The sequence below is a fragment of the Lycorma delicatula genome, chromosome 11, assembly GCF_047948215.1.
Source record: "Lycorma delicatula isolate Av1 chromosome 11, ASM4794821v1, whole genome shotgun sequence".
Taxonomy (NCBI): Eukaryota; Metazoa; Arthropoda; class Insecta; order Hemiptera; family Fulgoridae; genus Lycorma; species Lycorma delicatula.
Window position 1 is genome coordinate 82,866,375 of NC_134465.1, and position 21,972 is coordinate 82,888,346.

At 34.3% G+C, this 21,972-nt stretch overlaps 1 protein-coding gene across 8 annotated transcripts in view; it reads right to left on the minus strand.

Moving 5' to 3' along the window:
• LOC142332356 (uncharacterized) overlaps positions 1-21,972 on the minus strand; it is a 93,742-nt gene that overhangs the window by 7,709 nt on the left and 64,061 nt on the right. The window lies entirely within an intron of this gene.

The following is a 21,972-nucleotide window of genomic DNA, read 5'->3' on the forward strand; positions in this document are numbered from 1 at the left end:
CTATTTTTGAAAAGTTTAATTAAAGTATTTTTTTTTTTTCATTTTTCAACGTATTGTTAGCATTTTACATTCCTATATTGTATTTTGTTAGCTCATTTTTTATTGTTTAACTTTGTTAACATAATTTGTAAGCTATAAATAAACAATACTAAACAAGAAATTAAATCAGATCATAGTCACAAATTTTTTTTGTCTTCAGTCATTTGACTGGTTTGATGCAGCTCTCCAAGATTCCCTATCTAGTGCTAGTCGTTTCATTTCAGTATACCCTCTACATCCTACATCCCCAACAATTTGTTTTAGATACTCCAAACGTGGCCTGCCTACACAATTTTTCCCTTCTACCTGTCCTTCCAATATTAAAGCGACTATTCCAGGATGCCTTAGTATGTGGCCTATAAATCTGTCTCTTCTTTTAACTATATTTTTCCAAATGCTTCTTTCTTCATCTATTTGCCGCAATACCTCTTAATTTGTCACCTTATCCACCCATCTGATTTTTAACATTCTCCTATAGCATCGCATTTCAAAAGCTTCTAATCTTTTCTTCTCAGATACTCCGATCGTCCAAGTTTCACTTCCATATAAAGCGACACTCCAAACATACACTTTCAAAAATCTTTTCCTGACATTTAAATTAATTTTTGATGTAAACAAATTATATTTCTTACTGAAGGCTCATTTAGCTTGTGCTATTCGGCATTTTATATCGCTCCTGCTTCGTCCATCTTTAGTAATTTTACTTCCCAAATAACAAAATTCTTCTACCTCCATAATCTTTTCTCCTCCTATTTCCACATTCAGCGGTCCATCTTTGTTATTTCTACTACATTTCATTACTTTTGTTTTGTTCTTGTTTATTTTCATGCGATAGTTCTTGCGTAGGACTTCATCTATGCCGTTCATTGTTTCTTCTAAATCCTTTTTACTCTCGGCTAGAATTCCTATATCATCAGCAAATCGTAGCATCTTTATCTTTTCACCTTGTACTGTTACTCCGAATCTAAATTGTTCTTTAACATCATTAACTGCTAGATTTTTAGTTAGAAAAAACTATTTAAGATATAAAAAAAAAAAAAAAAAAAAAAAAAAACGTGATTAAGAGCGCGCATATCTTGTAAGTAATAAATGAACAAAATGGGAACAAAATCGGATGGGGGTGTGTCGGGGTGTACAGCCGTTGGTTTAACGTGAAACGTTACAGACGTTGGATGATGAAGTTCCTCCGACTTACAGATCGACCGATGGGAGAGCCACAATCGTATTTTTTTTTTTAACAAAACAAAGTTTCCGATGGAAAATGTTAGTTCCTTAATTTGGCCAACTTTACAGATAAACTGGTCGGTCGGTATGTCCCGGAGTCACTTTTAGTGCATCGGATTGAAATAAAACGAGTGCGTACTAAACTTAATGTCAACATAAAACTCGCTAAACGGTACACGATATATATTTCGACTAATATTCGACGACAATTTTGTTCAATATCGGTCTGCGATATGAGAAGTAAGAAACATATGGTACAACAAGCAGCGGTAGAGGCGCTCGCGCCGTCGGCGTCGTTCACTGAGCGCGCTGTGCCAACTTTGCGACACGACGCTCCCGAAACTGTCTCGCTCGCTCGGTACCGGACATTGGGGCATGCGTTGCCCATAACCTTTCCTATCCAGTTATATGCGTAATTTATATTTCCGGCTGGCTTTTGCGCGGGCTGAGGCTGACATATTGAATTTTTTCTACTTTTTTACACGTTTACTTTAATTTTTTAACATAAATATTGTCCAAAAAAAACTTATTATCGCTTAAATCGTTCTACCTCGACAAACTCTAAACACAAACACACGAATCACCGAGCTATTACGTCTAAGACGTCGGCTATACTGAATGGAAATGAGTGAGAGCTCCATTTTAGTCCGATCTGCGCTGTGCCCCGTCCCCACCAAACCCCTCACCAGGGACGCAAACTTAGTCTTATCGGTGAGCTGACCGTGTAAGTTATAAAATGACACTGCATTCACGTCTCTGAGACTAGTAGTTATGGAGATTTTTTTTTTCCCTCTACTCCTCTAGGTCGGTCGGGACTGTTGGGTATAACTCCACCCAGAGGAGTGTCTGGTTACTCTAACGAGCCTTCCCACCGACCGGCTGTGTATCTGGCACGGTAGGTCAGCTCTTTTGAGGAGTCTTTATTGTGCCCTTTCTTGACGCCGTGTCCGGACATATCTGCTGAAAACACAGCGCCGGGTCTTCTCTCTTTTACTGTGCCTACCGTCCCCTGGAGTCCCCAGAGGATCATAGGCACTGGCACACCTGGGCATGCCGCCCTCACCTCTGGGCTGTCCACAGAGATATTACGGCAGGACGATATAAACCTTTTCGTTACGCTACAAATTTCTGTTCTGTTACCCGTATGTTTCGTTGTGATTTTAAATTCTGGTCCGACCGAACCGGATACGGACATTTAATATTTCGATCGCGTAATCGTGAACGGTTTAATATTTCAGTATTATAACGTTAAACAAGGACCAATACGCATTTTATTCACTATCGGATTTTATTCATTTTATTCATACAGGAAAGTTAAGGAAAATTTTGGGGTACATAAATTAAAATCTAATAATGTGTTAAACAAAGATGGTACACCAATATATAATACGAAAGGTAAAGTCGATAGATGGGTGGAATATATTGAAGAGTTATACGGAGGAAATGAATTAGAAAATGGTGTTATAGAGGAAGAAGAGGAAGTTGAGGAGGATGAAATGGGAGAAACAATACTGAGATCTGAATTTAAGAGAGCATTAAAAGATTTAAATGGCAGAAAGGCTTCTGGAATAAACGGAATACCTGTAGAATTACTGCGCAGTGCAGGTGAGGAAGCGATTGATAGATTATACAAACTGGTGTGTAATATTTATGAAAAAGGGGAAGTTTCGTCAGAATTCAAAAACAGTGTTATAGTCATGATACCAAAGAAAGCAAGGGATATGTGAAGAATATAGAACAATTAGTTTAACTAGTCATGCATCAAAATTCTTAACTAGAATTCTATATAGAAGAATTGAGAGGAGAGTGGAAGAAGTGTTAGGAGAAGACCGATTTGGTTTCAGGAAAAGTATAGGGACAAGGGAAGCAATTTTAGGCCTCAGATTAATAGTAGAAGGAAGATTAAAGAAAAACAAACCGACATACTTGGCGTTTATAGACCTAGAAAAGGCTTTCGATAACGTAGACTGGAATAAAATGTTCAGCATTTTAAAAAAATTAGGGTTCAAATACAGAGATAGAAGAACAATTGCTAACATGTACAGGAACCAAACAGCAACAATAACAATTGAAGAACATAAGAAAGAAGCCCTAATAAGAAAGGGAGTCCGACAAGGATGTTCCCTATCTCCGTTACTTTTTAATCTTTACATGGAACTAGCAGTTAATGAAGTTAAAGAACAATTTAAATTCGGAGTAACAGTACAAGGTGAAAAGATAAAGATGCTACGATTTGCTGATGATATAGTAATTCTAGCCGAGAGTAAAAAGGATTTAGAAGAAACAATGAACGGCATACATGAAGTCCTACGCAAGAACTATCGCGTGAAAATAAACAAGAACAAAACAAAAGTAATGAAATGTAGTAGAAATAACAAAGATGGACCGCTGAATGTGAAAATAGGAGGAGAAAAGATTATGGAGGTAGAAGAATTTTGTTATTTGGGAAGTAAAATTACTAAAGATGGACGAAGCAGGAGCGATATAAAATGCCGAATAGCACAAGCTAAACGAGCCTTCAGTAAGAAATATAAGTTGTTTACATCAAAAATTAATTTAAAACTCAGGAAAAGATTTTTGAAAGTGTATGTTTGGAGTGTCGCTTTATATGGAAGTGAAACTTGGACGATCGGAGTATCTGAGAAGAAAAGATTAGAAGCTTTTGAAATGCGGTGCTATAGGAGAATGTTAAAAATCAGATGGGTGGATAAAGTGACAAATGAAGAGGTATTACGGCAAATAGATGAAGAAAGAAGCATTTGGAAAAATATAGTTAAAAGAAGAGATAGACTTATAGGCAACATACTAAGGCATCCTGGAATAGTCGCTTTAATATTGGAAGGACAGGTAGAAGGGAAAAATTGTGTAGGCAGGCCACGTTTGGAATATGTAAAACAAATTGTTAGGGATGTAGTATGAGAGGGTATACTGAAATGAAACGACTAGCACTAGATAGGGAATCTTGGAGAGCTGCATCAAACCAGTCAAATGACTGAAGACAAAAAAAAAATTCAATATCGATCAGTTTGATCAGTCGCCGATTTGTTATGTCTACCGTAGCAGTTCTTTCGTCTGTTAATTTGCACGTGATGTTTACGTAATATTTAACAGCGAAGTCGCTCCGTCTTATTCCAATCGATCGTTAATTTCATTCCTATGTTGTCATACTTTCCTTATCTCCTTATTTAAATTACTTGTCTTTCTTTTTCCTGTTTAGCTTCCGGTAACTACCGTTTAGATAATTCTTCAGAGGATGAATGAGGATGATATGTATGAGTGTGAATGAAGTGTAGTCTTGTACATTCTCAGTTCGACCATACCTGAGATGTGTGGTTAATTGAAACCCATCCACCAAAGAACACCGGTATCCACGATCTAGCATTCAAATCCGTGTAAAAATAACTGGCTTTACTAGAACTTGAACGCTGGAACTCTCGAGTTCCAAATCAGCTGATTTGGTAAGACGCGTTAACCACTAGACCAACCCGGTGGTCCTAAATTACTTGTCTAAGTTAAATTTACTGACCTAATAATTTTATTTACATGCCCTGTGATATTCAGATAATACGAATTCAATCCTAACGTAACATTAATATAAAATCTATACGGATAAAATCGAAAAATCCAAACTTGTTAAACAAAGAGGCCTAATTAACCAGAATCAACACATTTTTAGACGATTTCAAAAACCATTCCGATACACGGTTACTGTATACAAAATACCGGAGATTACCGGAAATTCTAAAGTATTTTAATACTATTCAAAGTAAATTAGAAATAGAAGATCTTATAGAATCGATTTTGAAGATCTTTATCGTAATTTATTTTCCCGTTTTGAAACAATATTAGGCGTAGGATTATTAAGTCAAGTCAAACAAGAACCGCATTTAAGTACAATCCGTGACGATAACGAAACTTTAATCCGATCAAACCGATCTCACAACGGATATTTTCATTTACCGGCAATAAATACTATCTTTTTCCGGCGATTACACCAAACGGTATCGTTTTAAGGATAAGTACGAAGGCTTAATAATAAATAACAAGTCTTTAAGTAACATTCAAAAATTTCATTATCTCCTTGCCTCTCTCGAGGGAGAGGCTAGAGAACTCGTACAGAACATTCCAATTACAGACGTTAACTTCAACCGCTCGTATAAGGCATTATGTAATCGGTACGACAATAAAAAACTAATTGTCACTAAGCACGTTAAAATGTTATTAACAATGCCGTCGGCTAACAAAGGCGCATCAACTGAATTAAGACGCATTATCAATAATGTAACTAACAATAGAAATGCTATTCTAGCGTTAAAGGTACCTATTTCATCGGAGGAATTATTATTTACTCGACTAATTCTTGATTGACTCGGTAAATCCACTCGTACTAAATTTGAATCGACTTGTGACGAACATGAGATCCTGGCCTGGATAAAGTAATTAAATCTCTCGAGAGGAAATGTCAAACCGAACAATTAGTAAATAATTGTTTGACCGGTGAAGCGTTTTCACAACCGATAAAGAGCGTTCAAAATGTAAATTCTCAGCTTAAAACCGCTAAATTGTTCTACGTATCGACAAATCAAAAGCGTAAAATTTGTAGCAAGCCTCATTTAATTTATAAATGTCCTAAATATTTGTCATTACGGCCAAACGAACGATTTAATTTAGTCAAACGTAACAATCTCTATGCGTTAATCGCTTAAGATCCGATCGTGCTTACGAAGATTGTAAATCAACATCTGCGGGTTTTAAATGTGCAGCCCGGCTCCATTGAAGCATTCACTTCAATGGAGCTTAACCTAAAACTAAACGGATACCGCAGCAAGAAAATGTCTGCAACAAATCGGACGGATACCGACCTAAAACCGGTTATCATGCGTTTCACAAGAAACGACCTCAAATCTTACTTGCTACTTCTATCGTAAAACACGAGGTAAGTCTGGTAACCTACAAGTCTGTCGAGCACTTCTTGACGGTGGGTTCAAGTTAGTTTTGCAACAGAACAACTAATGCAGCGATTGAAATTAAAGCGTTTTAAAAACCCAATCCCAATTGAATCATTTAACAGCCTTGCCTCAGAATCTAAATACGGTGTATTTATTCATATACAATCATTTCTTTCTTGCTATGAATTTAAATCGCAATATTTTACCAAAAATAACTACTAATTTGCCCTCATCTAAAATTGATTTTTACCTCTGGAATATACCACCAACTCTTAATCTTGCTGACCCGACTTTTAACAAACCACAAAAAAATCGACCTTGTTAGGTGCTCAAATATTTATAAAAATCCTACGTATGGAGATAATGTGTTAAACAAAGATGGTACACCAATATATAATACGAAAGGTAAAGTCGATAGATGGGTGGAATATATTGAAGAGTTATACAAAGGAAATGAATTAGAAAATGGTGTTATAGAGGAAGTTGAGGAGGTTGAAATGGGAGAAACAATACTGAGATCTGAATTTAAGAGAGCATTAAATGATTTAAATGGCAGAAAGGCTCCTGGAATAGACGGAATACCTGTAGAATTACTGCGCAGTGCAGGTGAGGAAGCGATTGATAGATTATACAAACTGGTGTGTAATATTTATGAAAATGGGGAATTAACATCAGACTTCAAAAAAAGTGTTATAGTTATGATACCAAAGAAAGCAGGGGCAGATAAATGTGAAGAATACAGAACAATTAGTTTAACTAGTCATGCATCAAAAATCTTAACTAGAATTTTATACAGAAGAATTGAGAGGAGAGTGGAGGAAGTGTTAGGAGAAGACCGATTTGGTTTCAGGAAAAGTATAGGGACAAGGGAAGCAATTTTAGGCCTCAGATTAATAGTAGAAGGAAGATTAAAGAAAAACAAACCGACATACTTGGCGTTTATAGACCTAGAAAAGGCTTTCGATAACGTAGACTGGAATAAAATGTTCAGCATTTTAAAAAAATTAGGGTTCAAATACAGAGATAGAAGAACAATTGCTAACATTTACAGGAACCAAACAGCAACAGTAACAATCGAAGAACATAAGAAAAAAGCCGTAATAAGAAAGGGAGTCCGACAAGGATGTTCCCTATCGCCGTTACTTTTTAATCTTTACATGCAACTAGCAGTTAATGATGTTAAAGAACAATTTAGATTCGGAGTAACAGTACAAGGTGAAAAGATAAAGATGCTACGATTTGCTGATGATATAGTAATTCTAGCCGAGAGTAAAAAGGATTTAGAAGAAACAATGAACGGCATAGATGAAGTCCTACGCAAGAACTATCGCGTGAAAATAAACAAGAACAAAACAAAAGTAATGAAATGTAGTAGAAATAACAAAGATGGACCAATGAATGTGAAAATAGGATGAGAAAAGATTATGGAGGTAGAAGAATTTTGTTATTTGGGAAGTAGAATTACTGAAGATGGACGAAGCAGGAGCGATATAAAATGCCGAATAGCGCAAGCGAAACGAGCCTTTAGTCTGAAATATAATTTGTTTACATCAAAAATTAATTTAAATGTCAGGAAAAGATTTTTAAAGTATATGTTTGGAGTGTCGCTTTATATGGAAGTGAAACTTGGACGATCGGAGTATCTGAGAAGAAAAGATTAGAAGCTTTTGAAATGCGGTGCTATAGGAGAATGTTAAAAATCAGATGGGTGGATAAAGTGACAAATGAAGAGGTATTGCGGCAAATAGATGAAGAAAGAAGCATTTGGAAAAATATAGTTAAAAGAATTGACAGACTTATAGGCCACATACTAAGGCATCCTGGAATAGTCGCTTTAATATTGGAAGGACAGGTAGAAGGGAAAAATTGTGTAGGCAGGCCACGTTTGGAGTATGTAAAACAAATTGTTGGGGATGTAGGTTGTAGAGGGTATACTGAAATGAAACGACTAGCACTAGATAGGGAATCTTGGAGAGCTGCATCAAACCAGTCAAATGATTGAAGACAAAAAAAAAAAATAATTGTAGAAAATCATCTAAAAATTTAACCCCTAATCTACTGTTATCTCCATCCGAGTTAGAAAATGCTTTAAATATCTGTATTCATTAGCACAACGGTTAAGTTACAATACAGAAATTTTAACATTGTCTAATGGAAAATCATTATCATATAAAACAAAAATTCCAGATTTACATCCCTTTACTGACAAGAACAACTTATTGAAAGCGGGAGGACGCCTGCAGCATACAGAACTTCCATTCTCTGCTAAACATCAAATAATATTGCCACCTAAACACCATCTTACTCGCTTAATAGGAGAACATGAACATCTCAGACTACTTCACGCAGGTCCACAATTGTTGATCGCAATTCGTACTAAATACTGGATTCCAATATATAAGACGTCTAATCAAGCTCTTACGTATTACGAAGCAGTTTTCGTGTGCCTTTTCACCCGACCGATTCATCTAGAGTTATTCAGACCGACGCTTTCGTAGCTACACTTCGTGGTTTTACGTCTCGTAGAGGCAAATGCGCCAATATCTACAGCGATAACGGTTCTAATTTTATTAATGCCCGTAACGAATTAAAGGATTTATACAATTTTAACGAAGTAAAGGAAAACGAACCGTTAACTTTGTCGACAATTGAATCTTGTCAATGGCATTTCATACCTCCTCACTAACCACATTTTGGCGGGGTGCGAGAATTCCCGCTGATTCAGGGAATTCAGCGCCGGCGGGCTGATTACTTGAACTCCCTTCAACAACGACACAAGTGGAAAGCTGATAGATCCAACCTCAAGGTCGATGACGTAGTAATCGTCAAAGAAGATAATTTACCACCTTTGCTGTACTCAAAGAGACTCATCCTGGTTCTGACAAATTTGTTCGTGTTGCGACGTTACATAATAATCAAGGAGTCTTTAAGAGATCGATCGATAGCTTTGAAAATTACCAGTGTCAGATAATGCCGAATAACTTTGTTTATTTTATTTTACTCTGTTTAACTGTTTACAAGTGTTTAGTTGTTTTGTTATTTTAGTGCCAGGATCTTTAGCGATTATTCTCCTTTTTTAAATTATTTGACCGATGATTTTATCGCTTATTATTGAACATTTTAGATAATTACTTAGTCTTATTTAAAAAATATATTTTTTGGAGGCCGGTATGTTTGCGCTCGTATGCGCGCAAGGCTAGCTGGACCGGTCAGTCGTCGCGCAATAACAGCCGTGTATGCGATTCATCCGTCAAGCATCATTAACGATCTTATATCTTATTTGTTTAATCTTTATTTAAATTATTTTCATTTCAACGCAAGTCTCTTTATGAACATTTATAAATTCGTATTTTATTCTTTTTACAGACCACTCTTTGTTTAATTAAATACGCATCTTGTCTGAATTATGAACATTTGTTTTTTATTTTTTATTTATTTCACGCTATTCGAATCGTGAACAACCCGTAATTAGTCAAACAGAAGTTTGACGTTAAAAATTAATGAAAATAAATTCTTTTGAGTTTAACATATCCGATTCATTCTGACGATCGCGTCATACATCTTCATTTAATATTTATTATATTTAATTCGCCTACGAATAGTTAGAAAAAAAATCACGGTATTATTTCTCGTTTATTTAAACCGCGGCAGATCGATACGATATTTATTTATTTATTTTTTTTTTTGTCTTCAGTCATTTGACTGGTTTGATGCAGCTCTCCAAGATTCCCTATCTAGTGCTAGTCGTTTCATTTCAGTATACCCTCTACATCCTACATCCCCAACAATTTGTTTTAAATACTCCAAACGTGGCCTGCCTACACAATTTTTACCTTCTACCTGTCCTTCCAATATTAAAGCGACTATTCCAGGATGCCTTCGTATGTGGCCTATAAGTCTGTCTCTTCTTTTAACTATATTTTTCCAAATGCTTCTTCCTTCATCTGTTTGCCGCAATACCTCTTCATTTGTCACTTTATCCACCCGTCTGATTTTTAACATTCTCCTATAGCACCGCATTTCAAAAGCTTCTAATCTTTTCTTCTCAGATACTCCGATCGTCCAAGTTTCACTTCCATATAAAGCGACACTCCAAACATACACTTTCAAAAATCTTTTCCTGAGATTTAAATTAATTTTTGACGTAAACAAATTATATTTCTTACTGAAGGCTCGTTTAGCTTGTGCTATTCGGCATTTTATATCGCTCCTGCTTCGTCCATCTTTAGTAATTTTACTTCCCAAATAACAAAATTCTTCTACCTCCATAATCTTTTCTCCTCCTATTTTCACATTCAGCGGTCCATCTTTGTTATTTCTACTACATTTCATTACTTTTGTTTTGTTCTTGTTTATTTTCACGCGATAGTTCTTGCGTAGGACTTCAACTATGCCGTTCATTGTTTCTTCTAAATCCTTTTTACTCTCGGCTAGAATTACTATATCGTCAGCAAATCGTAGAATCTTTATCTTTTCACCTTGTACTGTTACTCCGAATGTAAATTGTTCTTTAACATCATTAACTGCTAATTCCATGTAAAGATTAAAAAGTAACGATAGATAGAAATATGTTAGTCAAATTTGAAGAAAATCAGTTCGGTGAATATCGAAAAATAAGACCGAAAAAAATTGCGTAAAAGTATTTTTTTTTTGTCTACATGAACTAGTTTGACCTAAAACGTAAAGATTTAAAAAAATATCTGATACTCATTACATGATCCACCGTGCTTCCTCTTTAATATATCTTTATTCGCCGAGAAAATAAAATTGTAACCACTCGATGTGTGTACTGGATGTTGTGTCATTGAATTAATTAATCTGCTATGTGAGCGTAGCAGGTTAAAATAAAAAAAATGCAACTTAAGTTACCAAGAAAACAAATTTTGCATATTAAATCAACTATGACGTCAAAACTTCTGAAAAGTGCCGATTCGTTACTACAGTAACGAATTTTGCTGTTTCCAGCAAAAATAAGCTTACGATACATATATACTCCTTCTACAAATTGCGATTGCGGATTTTTGAAAAAAATCCGTAATTATAAATCGTAATTATACAGTTAATTATTTTTCGATATTCTATATTGTTTACGTAAACTCGTGAGGCAAGAAAAGAGATTATTTTAAAATTACAAATAATTATTGTCACTTGTTTTACTTTTGTCAAAATAAATTCATTAAATATCTGTTAAATTGTGCAAGAGTAAATAATGAAATAACTTTAACATTCAGTATCAGTGGTTTTAACAAAATTTACGAGGAATTTAAATACGGTGAAGGTCAAATAATGCCTGCTTATGGACCAGAAAAACCCCTCAACTATATTGAATTCATTAGTCCCGATATAGACGCTGCTTATAAGGTAGATATATATATATATATATATATATATATATTTTTAGCAAAATTTATCGAAATTATTATTTTTATTAAATTAAAAAATAAATACGTTTTTAAATTTTCTAAAATTAAAGAAGATAATTAAAAGAAAAATCTATTAATATATTTCAGTTAAAATATTTTAAATAAATATTTTTAAAAAAATATTCAGCTGTTTATATGCTGTAAATCAGTGGCTAAATGGACTGGCGGCAGAAGAATACAACGAGAGTAAATTGAAGCCGGTGTATCGCTAAGATAAATAAAAAATATTTATAAAGTTTTCAGAATTAATTTTTATAATCTCTCATAGTTCATCTAGTTCAACAAAATATGTACGTACCTATGTGTGTCGCACTGCTTTTGACCTTATATCTCAGCATTGATAAAACAGATTTTCTTCAAATTTGGCTCAAATATTTCTACATATGGGTCATTCATCCTATAATTTTTTTTTTTTAAATTTGGAAGTGGATGGGGGACATTGCAAAAAACGAATTTCGATCATCTTTGATGCATTTTAAAAAAACTTTATTAAAGCCAATTTCTTACATACAATATATATCACGCTGTTATATATATATGTCACGCTTTTGTTTTTATTTTTTTTATTTAAAAATATTTAATAGACATTGCATGCGTGTATATGTAATCAATTTGGTGAAACATCTGATTATTTAATATTAAATGAAAATTATAATTAAGAATTGTATTGTTTTTGTATTTTTTTTCTTAGCAAATTCTTATAAAATTTTTGAATTTTATTCAATTTAAAGTTATTGTTGAACATTTTTAATATGCACGAGATTTCCGGTCTTTTTCCAAGATTTCCGTATAAATAAAAGTTAATAATAATTGACTAAGCCGTAATAAGAAAGGGAGTCCGACAAGGATGTTCCCTATCTCCGTTACTTTTTAATCTTTACATGGAACTAGCAGTTAATGATGTTAAAGAACGATTTACATTCGGAGTAACAGTACAAGGTGAAAAGATAAAGATGCTACGATTTGCTGATGATATAGTAATTCTAGCCGAGAGTAAAAAGGATTTAGAAGAAACAATGAACGGCATAGATGAAGTCCTACGCAAGAACTATCGCATGAAAATAAACAAGAACAAAACGAAAATAATGAAATGTAGTAGAAATAATGTAGACGGACCGTGAATATAAAAATAGGAAGAGAAAAGATTACAAATAGAAGAATTTTGTTATTTGGGTAGTAGAATTAGTAAAGATGGACGAAGCAGGAGCGATATAAAAAGCCGAATAGCACAAGCTAAACGAGCCTTCAGTAAGAAATATAATTTGTTTACATCAAAAATTAATTTAAATGTCAAAAGGAAAAGATTTTTGAAAGTGTATGTTTGGAGTGTCGCTTTATATGGAAGTGAAACTTGGACGATCGGAGTATATGAGAACAAAAGATTAGAAGCTTTTGAAATGCGGTGCTATAGGAGAATGTTAAAAATCAGATGGGTGGATAAAGTGACAAATGAAGAGGTATTGCGGCAAATAGATGAAGAAAGAAGCATTTGGAAAAATATAGTTAAAAGAATTGACAGACTTATAGGCCACATACTAAGGCATCCTGGAATAGTCGCTTTAATATTGGAAGGACAGGTAGAAGGGAAAAATTGTGTAGGCAGGCCACGTTTGGAGTATGTAAAACAAATTGTTGGGGATGTAGGTTGTAGAGGGTATACTGAAATGAAACGACTAGCACTAGATAGGGAATCTTGGAGAGCTGCATCAAACCAGTCAAATGATTGAAGACAAAAAAAAAAAATAATTGTAGAAAATCATCTAAAAATTTAACCCCTAATCTACTGTTATCTCCATCCGAGTTAGAAAATGCTTTAAATATCTGTATTCATTAGCACAACGGTTAAGTTACAATACAGAAATTTTAACATTGTCTAATGGAAAATCATTATCATATAAAACAAAAATTCCAGATTTACATCCCTTTACTGACAAGAACAACTTATTGAAAGCGGGAGGACGCCTGCAGCATACAGAACTTCCATTCTCTGCTAAACATCAAATAATATTGCCACCTAAACACCATCTTACTCGCTTAATAGGAGAACATGAACATCTCAGACTACTTCACGCAGGTCCACAATTGTTGATCGCAATTCGTACTAAATACTGGATTCCAATATATAAGACGTCTAATCAAGCTCTTACGTATTACGAAGCAGTTTTCGTGTGCCTTTTCACCCGACCGATTCATCTAGAGTTATTCAGACCGACGCTTTCGTAGCTACACTTCGTGGTTTTACGTCTCGTAGAGGCAAATGCGCCAATATCTACAGCGATAACGGTTCTAATTTTATTAATGCCCGTAACGAATTAAAGGATTTATACAATTTTAACGAAGTAAAGGAAAACGAACCGTTAACTTTGTCGACAATTGAATCTTGTCAATGGCATTTCATACCTCCTCACTAACCACATTTTGGCGGGGTGCGAGAATTCCCGCTGATTCAGGGAATTCAGCGCCGGCGGGCTGATTACTTGAACTCCCTTCAACAACGACACAAGTGGAAAGCTGATAGATCCAACCTCAAGGTCGATGACGTAGTAATCGTCAAAGAAGATAATTTACCACCTTTGCTGTACTCAAAGAGACTCATCCTGGTTCTGACAAATTTGTTCGTGTTGCGACGTTACATAATAATCAAGGAGTCTTTAAGAGATCGATCGATAGCTTTGAAAATTACCAGTGTCAGATAATGCCGAATAACTTTGTTTATTTTATTTTACTCTGTTTAACTGTTTACAAGTGTTTAGTTGTTTTGTTATTTTAGTGCCAGGATCTTTAGCGATTATTCTCCTTTTTTAAATTATTTGACCGATGATTTTATCGCTTATTATTGAACATTTTAGATAATTACTTAGTCTTATTTAAAAAATATATTTTTTGGAGGCCGGTATGTTTGCGCTCGTATGCGCGCAAGGCTAGCTGGACCGGTCAGTCGTCGCGCAATAACAGCCGTGTATGCGATTCATCCGTCAAGCATCATTAACGATCTTATATCTTATTTGTTTAATCTTTATTTAAATTATTTTCATTTCAACGCAAGTCTCTTTATGAACATTTATAAATTCGTATTTTATTCTTTTTACAGACCACTCTTTGTTTAATTAAATACGCATCTTGTCTGAATTATGAACATTTGTTTTTTATTTTTTATTTATTTCACGCTATTCGAATCGTGAACAACCCGTAATTAGTCAAACAGAAGTTTGACGTTAAAAATTAATGAAAATAAATTCTTTTGAGTTTAACATATCCGATTCATTCTGACGATCGCGTCATACATCTTCATTTAATATTTATTATATTTAATTCGCCTACGAATAGTTAGAAAAAAAATCACGGTATTATTTCTCGTTTATTTAAACCGCGGCAGATCGATACGATATTTATTTATTTATTTTTTTTTTGTCTTCAGTCATTTGACTGGTTTGATGCAGCTCTCCAAGATTCCCTATCTAGTGCTAGTCGTTTCATTTCAGTATACCCTCTACATCCTACATCCCCAACAATTTGTTTTAAATACTCCAAACGTGGCCTGCCTACACAATTTTTACCTTCTACCTGTCCTTCCAATATTAAAGCGACTATTCCAGGATGCCTTCGTATGTGGCCTATAAGTCTGTCTCTTCTTTTAACTATATTTTTCCAAATGCTTCTTCCTTCATCTGTTTGCCGCAATACCTCTTCATTTGTCACTTTATCCACCCGTCTGATTTTTAACATTCTCCTATAGCACCGCATTTCAAAAGCTTCTAATCTTTTCTTCTCAGATACTCCGATCGTCCAAGTTTCACTTCCATATAAAGCGACACTCCAAACATACACTTTCAAAAATCTTTTCCTGAGATTTAAATTAATTTTTGACGTAAACAAATTATATTTCTTACTGAAGGCTCGTTTAGCTTGTGCTATTCGGCATTTTATATCGCTCCTGCTTCGTCCATCTTTAGTAATTTTACTTCCCAAATAACAAAATTCTTCTACCTCCATAATCTTTTCTCCTCCTATTTTCACATTCAGCGGTCCATCTTTGTTATTTCTACTACATTTCATTACTTTTGTTTTGTTCTTGTTTATTTTCACGCGATAGTTCTTGCGTAGGACTTCAACTATGCCGTTCATTGTTTCTTCTAAATCCTTTTTACTCTCGGCTAGAATTACTATATCGTCAGCAAATCGTAGAATCTTTATCTTTTCACCTTGTACTGTTACTCCGAATGTAAATTGTTCTTTAACATCATTAACTGCTAATTCCATGTAAAGATTAAAAAGTAACGATAGATAGAAATATGTTAGTCAAATTTGAAGAAAATCAGTTCGGTGAATATCGAAAAATAAGACCGAAAAAAATTGCGTAAAAGTATTTTTTTTTTGTCTACATGAACTAGTTTGACCTAAAACGTAAAGATTTAAAAAAATATCTGATACTCATTACATGATCCACCGTGCTTCCTCTTTAATATATCTTTATTCGCCGAGAAAATAAAATTGTAACCACTCGATGTGTGTACTGGATGTTGTGTCATTGAATTAATTAATCTGCTATGCGAGCGTAGCAGGTTAAAATAAAAAAAATGCAACTTAAGTTACCAAGAAAACAAATTTTGCATATTAAATCAACTATGACGTCAAAACTTCTGAAAAGTGCCGATTCGTTACTACAGTAACGAATTTTGCTGTTTCCAGCAAAAATAAGCTTGCGATACATATATACTCCTTCTACAAATTGCGATTGCGGATTTTTGAAAAAAATCCGTAATTATAAATCGTAATTATACAGTTAATTATTTTTCGATATTCTATATTGTTTACGTAAACTCGTGAGGCAAGAAAAGAGATTATTTTAAAATTACAAATAATTATTGTCACTTGTTTTACTTTTGTCAAAATAAATTCATTAAATATCTGTTAAATTGTGCAAGAGTAAATAATGAAATAACTTTAACATTCAGTATCAGTGGTTTTAACAAAATTTACGAGGAATTTAAATACGGTGAAGGTCAAATAATGCCTGCTTATGGACCAGAAAAACCCCTCAACTATATTGAATTCATTAGTCCCGATATAGACGCTGCTTATAAGGTAGATATATATATATATATATATATATATTTTTAGCAAAATTTATCGAAATTATTATTTTTATTAAATTAAAAAATAAATACGTTTTTAAATTTTCTAAAATTAAAGAAGATAATTAAAAGAAAAATCTATTAATATATTTCAGTTAAAATATTTTAAATAAATATTTTTAAAAAAATATTCAGCTGTTTATATGCTGTAAATCAGTGGCTAAATGGACTGGCGGCAGAAGAATACAACGAGAGTAAATTGAAGCCGGTGTATCGCTAAGATAAATAAAAAATATTTATAAAGTTTTCAGAATTAATTTTTATAATCTCTCATAGTTCATCTAGTTCAACAAAATATGTACGTACCTATGTGTGTCGCACTGCTTTTGACCTTATATCTCAGCATTGATAAAACAGATTTTCTTCAAATTTGGCTCAAATATTTCTACATATGGGTCATTCATCCTATAATTTTTTTTTTTTAAATTTGGAAGTGGATGGGGGACATTGCAAAAAACGAATTTCGATCATCTTTGATGCATTTTAAAAAAACTTTATTAAAGCCAATTTCTTACATACAATATATATCACGCTGTTATATATATATGTCACGCTTTTGTTTTTATTTTTTTTATTTAAAAATATTTAATAGACATTGCATGCGTGTATATGTAATCAATTTGGTGAAACATCTGATTATTTAATATTAAATGAAAATTATAATTAAGAATTGTATTGTTTTTGTATTTTTTTTCTTAGCAAATTCTTATAAAATTTTTGAATTTTATTCAATTTAAAGTTATTGTTGAACATTTTTAATATGCACGAGATTTCCGGTCTTTTTCCAAGATTTCCGTATAAATAAAAGTTAATAATAATTGACTAAGCCGTAATAAGAAAGGGAGTCCGACAAGGATGTTCCCTATCTCCGTTACTTTTTAATCTTTACATGGAACTAGCAGTTAATGATGTTAAAGAACGATTTACATTCGGAGTAACAGTACAAGGTGAAAAGATAAAGATGCTACGATTTGCTGATGATATAGTAATTCTAGCCGAGAGTAAAAAGGATTTAGAAGAAACAATGAACGGCATAGATGAAGTCCTACGCAAGAACTATCGCATGAAAATAAACAAGAACAAAACGAAAATAATGAAATGTAGTAGAAATAATGTAGACGGACCGTGAATATAAAAATAGGAAGAGAAAAGATTACAAATAGAAGAATTTTGTTATTTGGGTAGTAGAATTAGTAAAGATGGACGAAGCAGGAGCGATATAAAAAGCCGAATAGCACAAGCTAAACGAGCCTTCAGTAAGAAATATAATTTGTTTACATCAAAAATTAATTTAAATGTCAAAAGGAAAAGATTTTTGAAAGTGTATGTTTGGAGTGTCGCTTTATATGGAAGTGAAACTTGGACGATCGGAGTATATGAGAACAAAAGATTAGAAGCTTTTGAAATGCGGTGCTATAGGAGAATGTTAAAAATCAGATGGGTGGATAAAGTGACAAATGAAGAGGTATTGCGGCAAATAGATGAAGAAAGAAGCATTTGGAAAAATGCTTCTTTCTTCAAGAAGGGAAAAATTGTGTAGGCAGGTAACGTTTGGAGTATGTAAAACAAATTGTTGGGGATGTAGGATGTAGAGGGTATACTGAAATGAAACGACTAGCACTAGATAGGGATTCTTGGAGAGCCGCATCAAACCAGTCAAATGACTGAAGACAAAAAAAAAAAAAAACGTGAAATAACAGTTTTTACATATTACACAAAGGCACCCGCTGCTGTTACACTCTCAAAGTTAAGAGGATTAGATAAAAAAAAAAAATCCCTTTTGGTACGCCGGAAGGCGAAAATAGATTTCACCGGTGCTAAGTAGTGGATGCTGGCTTTTCTTCAGCGAAGGGCAGCCATCAGGATCATCTCGGTTTACCGTACAATATCTGGAAAAGCGGTGGAAGTGATATTTATATCTGGATAGCGGTGAGGTGCCCCGGCTTGATCGAGTTAAGGGCCCGACAATTAACTAGAGTATACGTGGGTATGCCGAAAGAAGAATCAAAACGTCGATTGTTGGATCGATGACAGGTATCGTGGGACGAAGCAACCGCAGGAGCGTGGATAGGGAGAAAACATGGAGAAGCAGACTACTTTCTGACCCGGTTCCTCTCGGGTCATGGGGAATTTACGTTTTACCTTCGTCGTCTCGATATCTGTACTGTGAACAAGACACGACTGAATACACCTTCTATGCGTGCGTCAGGTGGACTGACATGAATAGGAGGTGTGGAACGGAAGAATTAACGCCAGACAACAACGATCGATTTTATGCTTCAGGGACCCAGAGAGTGGGGGGCAGTACGTCGACTAGTGGCCGGCATTCTGACGATCAAAGAGGTGGCAGGCAGAGAATGGGAAGATGAATATTTAAGTCAAGAAGCTGTTGAGTGTCCAGCAATAGGAATAAGAGAATGTAAATAAATGACAAATGTTTTTTTTTTTTGTCTTCAGTCATTTGACTGGTTTGATGCAGCTCTCCAAGATTCCCTATCTAGTGCTAGTCGTTTCATTTCAGTATACCCTCCACATCCTACATCCCTAAAAATTTGTTTTACATACTCCAAACGTGGCCTGCCTACACAATTTTTCCCTTCTACCTGTCCTTCCAATATTAAAGCGACTATTCCAGGATGCCTTAGTATGTGGCCTATATAAGTCTGTCTCTTCTTTTAACTATATTTTTCCAAATGCTTCTTTCTTCATCTATTTGCCGCAATACCTTTTCATTTGTCACTTTATCCACCCATCTGATTTTTAACATTCTCCTATAGCACCGCATTTCAAAAGCTTCTAATCTTTTCTTCTCAGATACTCCGATCGTCCAAGTTTCACTTAAATATAAAGCGACACTCCAAACATACACTTTCAAAAATCTTTTCCTGACATTTAAATTCATTTTTGATGTAAACAAATTATATTTCTTACTGAAGGCTCGTTTCGCTTGTGCTATTCGGCATGTTATATCGCTCCTGCTTCGTCCATCTTTAGTAACTTTACTTCCCAAATAACAAAATTCTTCTACCTCCATAATCTTTTCTCCTCCTATTTTCACATTCAGCGGTCCATCTTTGTTATTTCTACTACATTTCATTACTTTTGTTTTGTTCTTGTTTATTTTCATGCGATAGTTTTTGCGTAGGACTTCATCTATGACGTTCATTGTTTCTTCTAAATCCTTTTTACTCTCGGCTAGAATTACTATATCATCAGCAAATCGTAGCATCTTTATCTTTTCACCTTGTACTGTTACTCCGAATCTAAATTGCTCTTTAACATCATTAACTGCCAGTTCCATGTAAAGATTAAAAAGTAACGGAGATAGGGAACATCCTTGTCGGACTCCCTTTCTTATTAGGGCTTCTTTCTTATGTTCTTCAATTGTTATTGTTGCTGTTTGGTTCCTGTACATGTTAGCAATTGTTCTTCTATCTCTGTATTTGAATGACAAATGGTAGACAACGAATTTAGGAGACAAAACTTCAAAAGATAAAATTTAACAGTCAAAACTTAACACGGATAAAAAAATTTAAAAAATTAAAATTTCAAATTCAGTCGATGCGACAATGGTTGCGTGTGAAAAAAGTTTCACACATCTAACGTACGACAAGCCCCATCTTCTTATAATTCAAGTCTGTTTATTGTTAGCTCAAAAAATGAAAACTGATGTCGCAAATTTATTTCCGCTTCAAACCAAGAAGGTTGAACAAAGCGGACTTGAATTATAAGAAGATGGGGCTTATCGTACGCTAGATGTGTGAAACTTTTTTCACACGCAACCATTGCAAAGGGGTGAGTTACCAAAAGCTGTGTAAATAAAATTTGATGACGAAACAGTAGTTACAAAAACGAAAGTTCAATGCGGTTGTGTTCTAATTTGTTTCCTTTTTTTATTAACGTTAATATTAATATTAGTTAAATAAAAGTTTTTTTAAAAAATAATTTTTTATATGTAATCAAATATATTTTTGTAATTTTTTTTATTACATATAATAATTATTAACAGTTTCATAAATGTTTTTCGCCCGCGCCCACATTGAGAATGCGGGCAATAAATGACTATAAATAAAGTTCTTCACGACGCAGCAATCAAATGAAAAAACAGTCGGATTCATTTTTTTACATTTCATACTGACTTTGTAATCGCCTACAGCTTGTAGAGCAGAAAAATTTTCCTTAAATCAATCTTTTAGTTTTTGATACACAGTTGTTTTATTTGAAGGATCTTGAACAGTACTCATTTACACCTGTATACTGCGATGCCACTGGAACATCACTAAATGAAAATTCAGCCCGGCTCATGGTCTTGTCATTTGGAAGAAAAGGCCCCGCAAGCAAATATATGTAGGTTCTAATTTTTTAAATAATGGAATCGAACAGAAAAAATTATCCACGTATGAAGTTTAAGGAACTTTTTAAATACTATTCTTTATCCAAGGCCTATCTGGCCTATTTCCACCCAGAGATCTGAATAGGGGACTAGTTTACCTCCAGAATATTTTACCGAGGAAGCCGCCTCCATCATTGTTATACAAAAATGCAGAGAGCTACATTTTCTTGGAAAAAGAAGAAGCTGTTGTTTTCCATTGCTTTCAGCTGCGCAGTACTCAACAGGATTGAACGTAGTTGAAATGACCAAAGTCATCCTGACCTACACCCTAAAAACTACTTAAAGAGCTCTTTCAGGAATCATTCCTTAGTCTGGCTCTCAATAGATACCTCTCCGATACGGTTGCACCTTCGGTCCAGCTACTCTTTATCGCTGAGCACTCAAGCCCCCTCGCCATCGACAAGGTCTCATGATTCATAGAGGGAGATACAACGTCTCAGGTTACCTAAACATCTCTTACTTAATTCGATTGAATTTTTGAAACTACAAAGTTTTGTTGAAAGGATTTATAAATATAATTAATCATTCGATTGAACTTAATAAACATCTAAGTTAAATGCTTTAAAGAAATTAAATCGGCATGTATGCTTTGCTTTTATTAGTTCAATCGATTTACAACCTCACCCCATAGGGGAAGACAACCACCTTGTGACGATCCAGATCGCCACACCACCCCCTCCATTCCAAGCCCTGATTGGCTTTACCAGAGAGGTCATCTTTGTCTGATTTTGATCCTGCCTGATCTTGATTGCGCCTGATCTTGACCCCACCACCCTGCTTATTTTGACCCCACATGGTTTTAAACATAC